Genomic DNA, 10,084 nt, shown 5'->3' on the forward strand with positions numbered 1-10,084 from the left:
TTTCTCCTCTTTCCGCGGTCTCCCGGATGATGTGATATTTCCTCAGCATATGTTTGGATCTTTGATGAGACCTTGGTTCCTTTGCCTGAGCAACGTGTAGTGTCCCTTACCTGGATCACCTACTAAATAGAACATAGGCATGCAATTAACTTAATTAAACAAATATTAGAATAAAACTGCGGAAACCAAAAACAATATACAATCCCAAGGAAAGGAATCTGTAAATACCCAAATATTATACAACCAGATCGAACAACTGAATCAATTTAATAACAACAGAATAAAACCTTGGCGAAGCTCCAGCTGGCCAACAACTGCCTATCCCCTCTTGGATCCACCCGCCTCATCCAATCGCAAACCTGCCCCATGGAATAGGGTTTCCAGAAACACAGAGTACGAGACGTGAGCATAAAATGCTCAGTACGATAGTATGAGTATACATGCATGCAAAGTGAACTACCTATTTATAGACAGAGTTCGGGCCGTCCGAACTGGACTTCGGGTCGTCCAAACACGTTCGGGTCATCCGAACCCGATATTACGTCATTGCTTATGTCAGCATGATGACATCATCCATGACGACTGTCGGCAGCACGTTCGGAGCGTCCGAACCACTCTTCGGATCGTCCGAACCCTGACTTCGGACCGTCCAAACCTTGACTTCGAAGCCTCCGAACTCGATGACCCTCAAACCATTTTCAAGTGTTTTGAATCCAATTCCGGACTCCGTTAACCCATTAAGAGTTCCCTTAATCACGTTTACTCTTAACTAGTAGGATTAATGAATTTATTAACACTTAATCACTGATTTTGGGTACGGGCTACTACATTCTCCCCCACTTAAGATGTTTCGTCCTCGAAAACAGATCTTAAGTACTGAATGTAAAACAGAAATCAGAAACAATTCTTTATTGCAGTCAAACGCTTACAGAGTTTACAACTGAATACAATTCAAACCGAAATTAAAAACAACTCAGTATGGTCTTCACTGAACTAAAACCAGAGGAATGACTTTGTTCCGCAAAACCTTATCCTTATAATCCAGGATACGAATAGGTTTCTCAACATAGGTCAAATCCTTGCTCACTTGAACCTCAGACCGCTGCAGAATATGAGAATCATCCGCCACATACTGTCGCAATAGAGATACGTGGAACACGTCGTGAATACTGGAAAGATACGGTGGCAAAGCTAGTCGATAAGCCAAATTGCCAATGCATTCCAAGATCTCAAACGGACCGATAAATCTGGGAGACAACTTGCCCTTAAGGCCAAATCTGTGAATTTTGCGAAAAGGTGACACTCTCAGAAACACTTTCTCCCCGACATCGAACTTCAAAGGCCTACGCTTGGTATTAGCATAGCTGGCCTGACGATCCTGTGCAGTCTTAATCTGTTTCTTGATCTGATCAACAATGTCTATTGCCTGTTGGATAAACTCCGGTCCCTCAGCCTGTCTCTCCCCCACTTCTTCCCAGAAGAGTGGAGTACGACAACGTCGCCCGTACAACGCCTCAAAAGGTGCCATCCCAATACTAGTATGATATCTATTGTTGTACGCGAACTCGATCAATGGCAAATGATCCTGCAAGGCTGAACCAAAATCCATGACGCACGCTCTAAGCATATCCTCCAAAGTACGGATAGTGCGCTCTGACTGACCATCAGTCTCCGGATGATAGGCAGTACTCAAACTGAGAGTAGTACCCATCGCACGCTGAACACTCCCCCAGAATCTAGAAGTAAACCTGGGGTCTCGATCGCTGACAATGCTCACGGCACTCCATGAAGTCGAACGATCTCCTGAATGTACAACCGAGCCATACGATCCACATTGTACTCCCGACTATAGGCAATGAAATGCGCTGACTTGGTGAGTCGGTCCACCACAACCCATATAGCATCACAGTTCCTTGGGGATACCGGCAAATGGGTCACAAAGTTCATTGTGATAAACTCCCATTTCCATTCAGGAATAGGCAGACTGTGAAGCAATCCTCCAGGTCGTCGGTGCTCTGCCTTGACCTGTTAACACACCAAACATCTCGAAACAAACTGATAAACACTGTGTTTCATTCCCTTCCACCAGAAATGAGTACGTAGATCTTTGTACATCTTGTTGCTCCCAGGATGAATACTAAACTTAGTGCGATGCGCCTGAGACAAAATCTCCTCTCGCAACTCTACATCCTGCGGAATCACAAGTATACCAGACAAACACAGAAAGCCATCTGACTGATAATGAAATCCAGATGAGCTACCCTCGTTAGCTAGACAAGCTAGATGCTAGGTTTTCGAATCAGACATCTGAGCATCTCGAATCCGCGAATACAAAGCTGGCTCAGATAATATCGCAAACATCTGGATACTCTGCATACCTTTCTTATGCTTGAAGGTATATCCCGAAATACAACAGTCACTGATCGCACTAGACATCGAACAAGTCTGAAGTGCGGATAGTCGCACCTTGCGACTCAGTGCATCAGCAGTGAGATTAGCAGCTCCCGGATGGTACTTAATCTCGCAATCATAGTCCTTAAGTAAGTCCATCCAACGTCTCTGCCTCATGTTCAATTCCGCCTGAGTGAACAAATACTTGAGACTCTTATGGTCGGTGAAGATCTCAAATTTCTCGCCATAAAAATAATGACTCCAGATCTTCAACGCGAACACAATGGCTGCTAACTCCAAATCATGGACTGGGTAGTTGTCCTCGTGAAGCTTTAGCTGTCTAGAAGCGTATGTGATCACATGCCCATTCTGAGTCAGGACACAACATAACCTCTGAAGAGAAGCATCAGTGTACACCACATACCCTCCAGATCCTGACGGTAATGCCAACACTGGCGCAGAAGTCAACCGCCGTCGAAGCTCACTGAAGTTCTCCTCACACTCGGAGGACCACTCGAAATCCACACCCTTGCAGGTAAGCTGCATCAAAGGTCGAGCCAGCTGAGAGAAGTTCAGAATGAAGCGAAGATAATACCCTGCTAGACCCAAAAAACTACGGATCTCAGCAACCGTCGTCGGACGCGACCAATTAAGCACCGCCTCAATCTTGCTTGGATCAACAGAAATCCCCTCCCTGGATATGATATGGCCAAGAAAGACCACTCGATCCATCCAAAACTCACACTTTCTCAGCTTGGCATACAACTGCTCATCTCGAAGAGTCTGCAGTACCAACCTCAAGTGAGAAACATGCTCTTCCGTATTACGCGAATACACCAAGATGTCGTCAATGAAGACCACGACAAAATTGTCCAAATACTCCCTGAAGACACGGTTCATCAGGTCCATGAATATAGCCGGCGCATTAGTCAAACCAAATGGCATCACTAGAAACTCGTAATGCCCATAGCGAGTACGGAATGCAGTCTTGGCTACGTCCTGATCTCGGACTCTCAACTGATGATACCCAGATCTCAAGTTAATCTTGGAGTAAACTGAAGTTCCCTGCAGCTGATCAAACAAGTCATCAATACGAGGCAACGGATACTTGTTCTTCACAGTTACTCGATTTAGCTGCCGATAGTCAATGCACAGCCGCATCGACCCATCCTTCTTCTTTACAAAAAGAACAGGAGCTCCCCAAGGAGATACACTAGGACGAATGTACCCCTTGTCCAAAAGATCTTGTAGCTGATTCTTTAACTCACGCATCTCTGTCGGAGCCAGACGATACGGTGCTCGAGAAATAGGAGATGTACCCGGCATCAACTCTATGCCAAACTCGACTTCCCTAACAGGAGGAAAACCCGGAATCTCATCAGGAAATACATCTAGAAATTCATCCACGACCGGAATACTCTCTATCCCAACGATCTCAGCGGACAAATCAACTGCATAGATAAGGTAGACTTCCCCGCCAGACTCTAAAGCTCGACAGGCTCTCAAAGCTGATACCAAAGGCATCGGGGGTCGCGCTACCGCTCCATAGAAAAACCATCTCTCACTCCCCTCTGGATGAAAGCGTACTAATCTCTGGTAGCAGTCCACTGAAGCTCGATAGGTAGTCAACATGTCTATTCCCAGAATGCAATCAAAGTCTTCCATTGCAAAAACCATGAGATTCTCTAATAGAATGTTCCCCTCGAACTCTAAAGGGCAACCCATCACTAGACGCTTAGCCAAAGCAGATTGGTCCGTTGGAGTAGAAGCAGACATCACTACGTCTAGTGCAATGCGTGGTAACTTATGCCTCTTAACAAAACGTGCAGAAATGAAGGAATAAGATGCACCAGTGCCAATAAGTACAAGAGCAGGTATACCATAAAGCAGAAATGTACCTGCGATGACTTTCTCATTCTCCTCCACTGCCTGATCATATCTCAGGGCAAACACCTAGCCAGAAGCTCGTGGCCTCAAATGAGAACTCCCAGCAGGCTGTCACTGCGACCTCTGCTGAACGGTGGCCTGAGAACCAGATCCTGAACCAGAACCAGAACCGCCTCCCCCAGATAGTGGACAATCCCTCCAGATATGACCCGTCTCTCCACAACGGAAACAAGCTCCAGAAGCTCTACGGCATTTGTCGGATGGATGGTTCTTCCCACAGTGATCACACTTGTCCTTCTTACTGAAACGGACAACACCAGCAGAGACAGAGGAAGAAGAAGTAGATCTAGACTTCTTGAAAGATTGGGCACGGGGACCCAAAGAACTAGCAGGTCTCGACTGAGAGAAAGACCTGTTCCGTCGAATGCTGTCCTCCGCCTGGTGACAATGGCTCACCAAACCCTCATAGGACATGTTGTTGCCAACCGCCACACGGTCATAGATCTCAGGGTTAAGGCCCTGAAGGAACAGATTATACTTCATCCCAGAGCTGTGAGCAATCTCGGGGCAATAGGATAGCAGATCAAAGAACTTCTGCTGATACTCATCAATAGACATGGATCCCTGTCACAGACTCAGTAGCTCGCCCGCCTTCGACTGATGGAGTGCAGGAGGAAAATACAGCTTCTGAAAAGCTGTGCGGAACTCGACCCAGGTGGCCACTCCTCTGGCCGCAACAAAAGGTGCAAAAGTAAACCTCCACCACCTGTGCGCACGTCCATCCAGAAGATAACCCAGGGTCTCCATCTTCTGCTCCACGGTGCAGTGAAAAGTCTGAAAAGTCATCTCCATGCGGTCTAACCAGTTCTCCGCATCCTCCGGAGACTCACCTCCAACCAAGGGCTTAGGCCCCGTCTGCAAGAATCGACATACACTGAAACGGTCCTCATTTCGATGACGATGGCGGCGTTCCCGACGAGGCTCTCGGTCGGCATCATCCCAACGCCCACCAATACTGCCATGAGAACTCTGGTCGTCACGATCTGCCATCTACAAAATTAACCTAACGGTTATCTTATGTAGAATCTAAATCCCAAGAATACTTTGCATGCTTTGATACCATAAATGTAGTGACCCTTACCTGGATCACCTGCTAAACAGAACTTAGGCATGCAATTAACTTAATTAAACGGATATCAGAATAAAACTGCGGAAACCAAAAACAATATACAATCCCAAGGAAAGGAATCTGTAAATACCCAAATATTATACAACCAGATCGAACAGCTAAATCAATCTAACAAAAACAAAATAAAACCTAGGCGAAGCTCCAGCTGGCCAACAACTTCCTAGCCCCTCTTGGATCCACCCGCCTCATCCAATCGCAAACCTGCCCCATGGAATAGGGTTTCCAGAAACACAGAGTACGAGACCTGAACATAAAATGCTCAGTACGAGAGTATGAGTATACACGCATGCAAAGGGAACTCCATATTTATAGACAGAGTTCGGGCCGTCCGAACTGGACTTCGGGTCGTCCGAACACGTTCGGGTCGTCCGAACTGGGCTTCAGGTCGTCCGAACCCGATATTACGTCATTGCTTACGTTAGCATGATGACATCATCCATGACGACTGTCGGCATCACGTTTGGAGCGTCCGAACCACTCTTCAGATTGTCCGAATCCTGACTTCGGACCGTCCGAATCTTGACTTCGAAGCCTCCGAACTCGAAGACCCTCAAACCATTTTCAAGTGTTCTGAATCCAATTCCGGACTCCGTTAACCCATTAAGAGTTCCCTTAATCACGTTTACTCTTAACTAGTAGGATTAATGAATTTATTAACACTTAATCACTGATTTTGGGTACGGGCTACTACATTCTCCCCCACTTAAGATGTTTCGTCCTCGAAAACAGATCTTAAGTACTGAATGTAAAACAGAAATAAAAAACAATTATTAATTCCAGTCAAACGCTTACAGAGTTTACAACTGAATACAACTCAAACCGAAATTAAAACAACTCAGTATGGTCTTCACGCATCCTATCCTCAAGTTCCCAAGTAGCTTCTTCAGTGCCTCGGCGCTGTCACTGAACTAAAACAAGAGGAATGAATTTGTTCCGCAAAACCTTATCCTTATAATCCAGGATACGAATAAGTTTCTTAACATAGGTCAAATCCTTGCTCACTTGAACCTCAGACCGCTGCAGAATATGAGACTCATCCGCCACATACCGTCGCAACAGATATACTTGGAACACATCGTGAATACTGGAAAGATGCGGTGGCAAAGCTAGTCGATAAGCCAAATCGCCAATGCATTCCAAGATCTCAAACGGACCGATAAATCTGGGAGACAACTTGCCCTTAAGGCCAAATCTGAGAATTTTGCGAAAAGGTGACACTCTCAGAAACACTTTCTCCCCGACATCGAACTGCAAAGGCCTACGCTTGGTATTAGCATAGCTGGCCTGACGATCCTGTGCAGTCTTAATCCGTTTCTTGATCTGATCAACAATGTCTATCGCCTGTTGGATAAACTCCGGTCCCTCAGCCTGTCTCTCCCCCACTTCTTCCCAGAAGAGTGGAGTACGACAACGTCGCCCGTACAACGCCTCAAAAGGTGCCATCCCAATACTAGTATGATAGCTATTGTTGTACGCGAACTCGATCAATGAAAAACGATCCTGCCAGGCTGAACCAAAATCCATGACGGACGCTCTAAGCATATCCTCCAAAGTACGGATAGTGCGCTCTAACTGACCATCAGTCTCCGGATGATAGGCAGTACTCAAACTGAGAGTAGTACCCATCGCACGCTGAACACTCCCCCAGAATCTAGAAGTAAACCTGGGGTCTCGATCGCTGACAATGCTCACAGGCACTCCATGAAGTCGAACGATCTCCTGAATGTACAACCGAGCCATACGATCCACATTGTACTCCCGGCTATAGGAAATGAAATGCGCTGACTTGGTGATTCGGTCCACCACAACCCATATAGCATCACAGTTCCTCGGGGATACCGAAAAATGGGTCACAAAGTCCATTGTGATAAACTCCCATTTCCATTCAGGAATAGGCAGACTGTGAAGCAATCTTCCAGGTCGTCGGTGCTCTGCCTTGACCTGTTAACACACCAAACATCTCGAAACAAACTGATAAACACTGCGTTTCATTCCCTTCCACCAAAAACGAGTACGTAGATCCTTGTACATCTTGTTGCTCCCAGGATGAATACTCAACTTAGTGCGATGCGCCTGAGACAAAATCTCCTCTCGCAACTCTACATCCTACGGAATCACAAGTCTACCAGACAAACACAGAAAGCCATCTGACTGATAATAAAATTCAGATGAGCTACCCTCGTTAGCTAGATGAGCTAGACGCTGGGTTTTCGAATCAGGCATCTGAGCATCTCGAATCCGCGAATACAAAGCTGGCTCAGATAATATCGCAAACATCTGGATACTCCGCATACCTTTCTTATGCTTGAAGGTATATCCCGAAGTACAACAGTCACTGATCGCACTAGACATCGAACAAGTCTGAAGTGCGGATAGTTGCACCTTGCGACTCAATGCATCAGCGGTGAGATTAGCAGCTCCCGGATGGTACTTAATCTCGCAATCATAGTCCTTAAGTAAGTCCATCCAACGTCTCTGCCTCATGTTCAATTCTGCCTGAGTGAACAAATACTTGAGACTCTTATGGTCGGTGAAGATCTCAAATTTCTCGCCATACAGATAATGATGCCAGATCTTCAAAGCGAACACAATGGCTGCTAACTCCAAATCATGGACTGGGTAGTTGTCCTCGTGAAGCTTCAGCTGTCTAGAAGCGTATGCGATCACATGCCCATTCTGAGTCAGGACACAACATAACCCCTGAAGAGAAGCATCAGTGTACACCACATACCCTCCAGATCCTGACGGTATTGCCAACACTGGCGCAGAAGTCAACCGCCATCGAAGCTCACAGAAGTTCTCCTCACACTCGGAGGACCACTCAAAATCCACACCCTTGCGGGTAAGCTGCGTCAAAGGTCGAGCTAGCTGAGAGAAGTTCAGAATGAAGCGATGATAATACCCTGCTAGACCCAGAAAACTATGGATCTCAGCAACCGTCGTCGGACGCGACCAATTAAGCACCGCCTCAATCTTGCTTGGATCAACAGAAATCCCCTCCCTGGATATGATATGTCCAAGAAAGACCACTCGATCCATCCAGAACTCACACTTGCTCAGCTTGACGTACAACTGCTCATCTCGAAGAGTCTGCAGTACCAACCGCAAGTGAGAAACATGCTCTTCCGTATTACGCGAATACACCAAGATTTCGTCAATGAAGACCACGACAAACTTGTCCAAATACTCCTTGAAGACACGGTTCATCAGGTCCATGAATATAGCCGGCGCATTAGTCAAACCAAATGGCATCACTAGAAACTCATAGTGCCCATAGCGAGTACGGAATGCAGTCTTGGCTACATCCTGATCTCGGACTCTCAACTGATGATACCCAGATCTCAAGTCAATCTTGGAGTAAACTGAAGTTCCCTGTAGCTGATCAAACAAGTCATCAATACGAGGCAACAAATACTTGTTCTTCACAGTGACTCGATTTAGCTGCCGATAGTCAATTCACAGCCGCATCGACCCATCCTTCTTCTTTACAAAAAGAACAGGAGCTCCCCAAGGAGATACACTAGGACGAATGTACCCCTTGTCCAAAAGATCCTGTAGCTGATTCTTCAACTCACGCATCTCTGTCGGAGCCAGACGATACGGTGCTTGAGAAATAGGAGAAGTACCCGACATCAACTCTATGCCAAACTCGACTTCCCTAACAGGAGGAAAACCCGGAATCTCATCAGGAAATACATCTGGAAATTCATCCACGACCGGAATACTCTCTATCCCAACGCTCTCAGCGGACAAATCAACTGCATAGATAAGGTAGCCTTCCCCGCCAGAATCTAGAGCTCGACAGGCTCTCAAAGCTGATACCAAAGGCATCGGGGGTCGCGCTCCCTCTCCATAGAAAAACCAGCTCTCACTCCCCTCTGGATGAAAGCGTACTAATCTCTGGTAGTTGTTCACTGAAGCTCGATAGGTAGTCAACATGTCTATTCCCAGAATGCAATCAAAGTCGTCCATTGGAAGAACCATGAGATTCGCTAACAGAATGTTCCCCTCGAACTCTTAAGGGCAACCCATCACTAGACGTTTAGCCAAAGCAGATTGGCCCGTCGGAGTAGAAAGAGACATCACTACGTCTAGTGCAATGCGTGGTAACTTATGCCTCTTAACAAAACGTGCAAAAATGAAGGAATAAGATGCACCAGTGTCAATAAGTACAAGAGAAGGTATACCATAAAGCAGAAATGTACCTGCGCTGACTTTCTCATTCTCCTCCACTGCCTGATCATGTCTCAGGGCAAACACCTGGCCAGAAGCTCATGGCCTCAAATGAGAACTCCCAGTAGGCTGTCCCTGCGAGCTCTGCTGAACGGTGTCCTGAGAACCAGATCCAAAACTAGAACCAGAACCGCCTCCCCCAGATAGTGGACAATCCCTCCAGATATGACCAGTCTCTCCACAACGGAAACAAGCTCCAGAAGCTCTACGGCATTTTTCGGATGGATGGTTCTTCCCACAGTGATCACACTTGTCCTTCTTACCGAAACGGACAACACCAGAAGAGCCAGAGAAAGAAGAAGTAGATCCAGACTTCTTGAAAGATTGGGCATGGGGACCCAAAGAACTAGAAGGTCTCGACTGAGAGAAAGACCTGTTCCGCCG

This window comes from Henckelia pumila, chromosome 3, assembly GCF_033568475.1.
Source record: "Henckelia pumila isolate YLH828 chromosome 3, ASM3356847v2, whole genome shotgun sequence".
In the NCBI taxonomy this organism is placed as follows: domain Eukaryota; kingdom Viridiplantae; phylum Streptophyta; class Magnoliopsida; order Lamiales; family Gesneriaceae; genus Henckelia; species Henckelia pumila.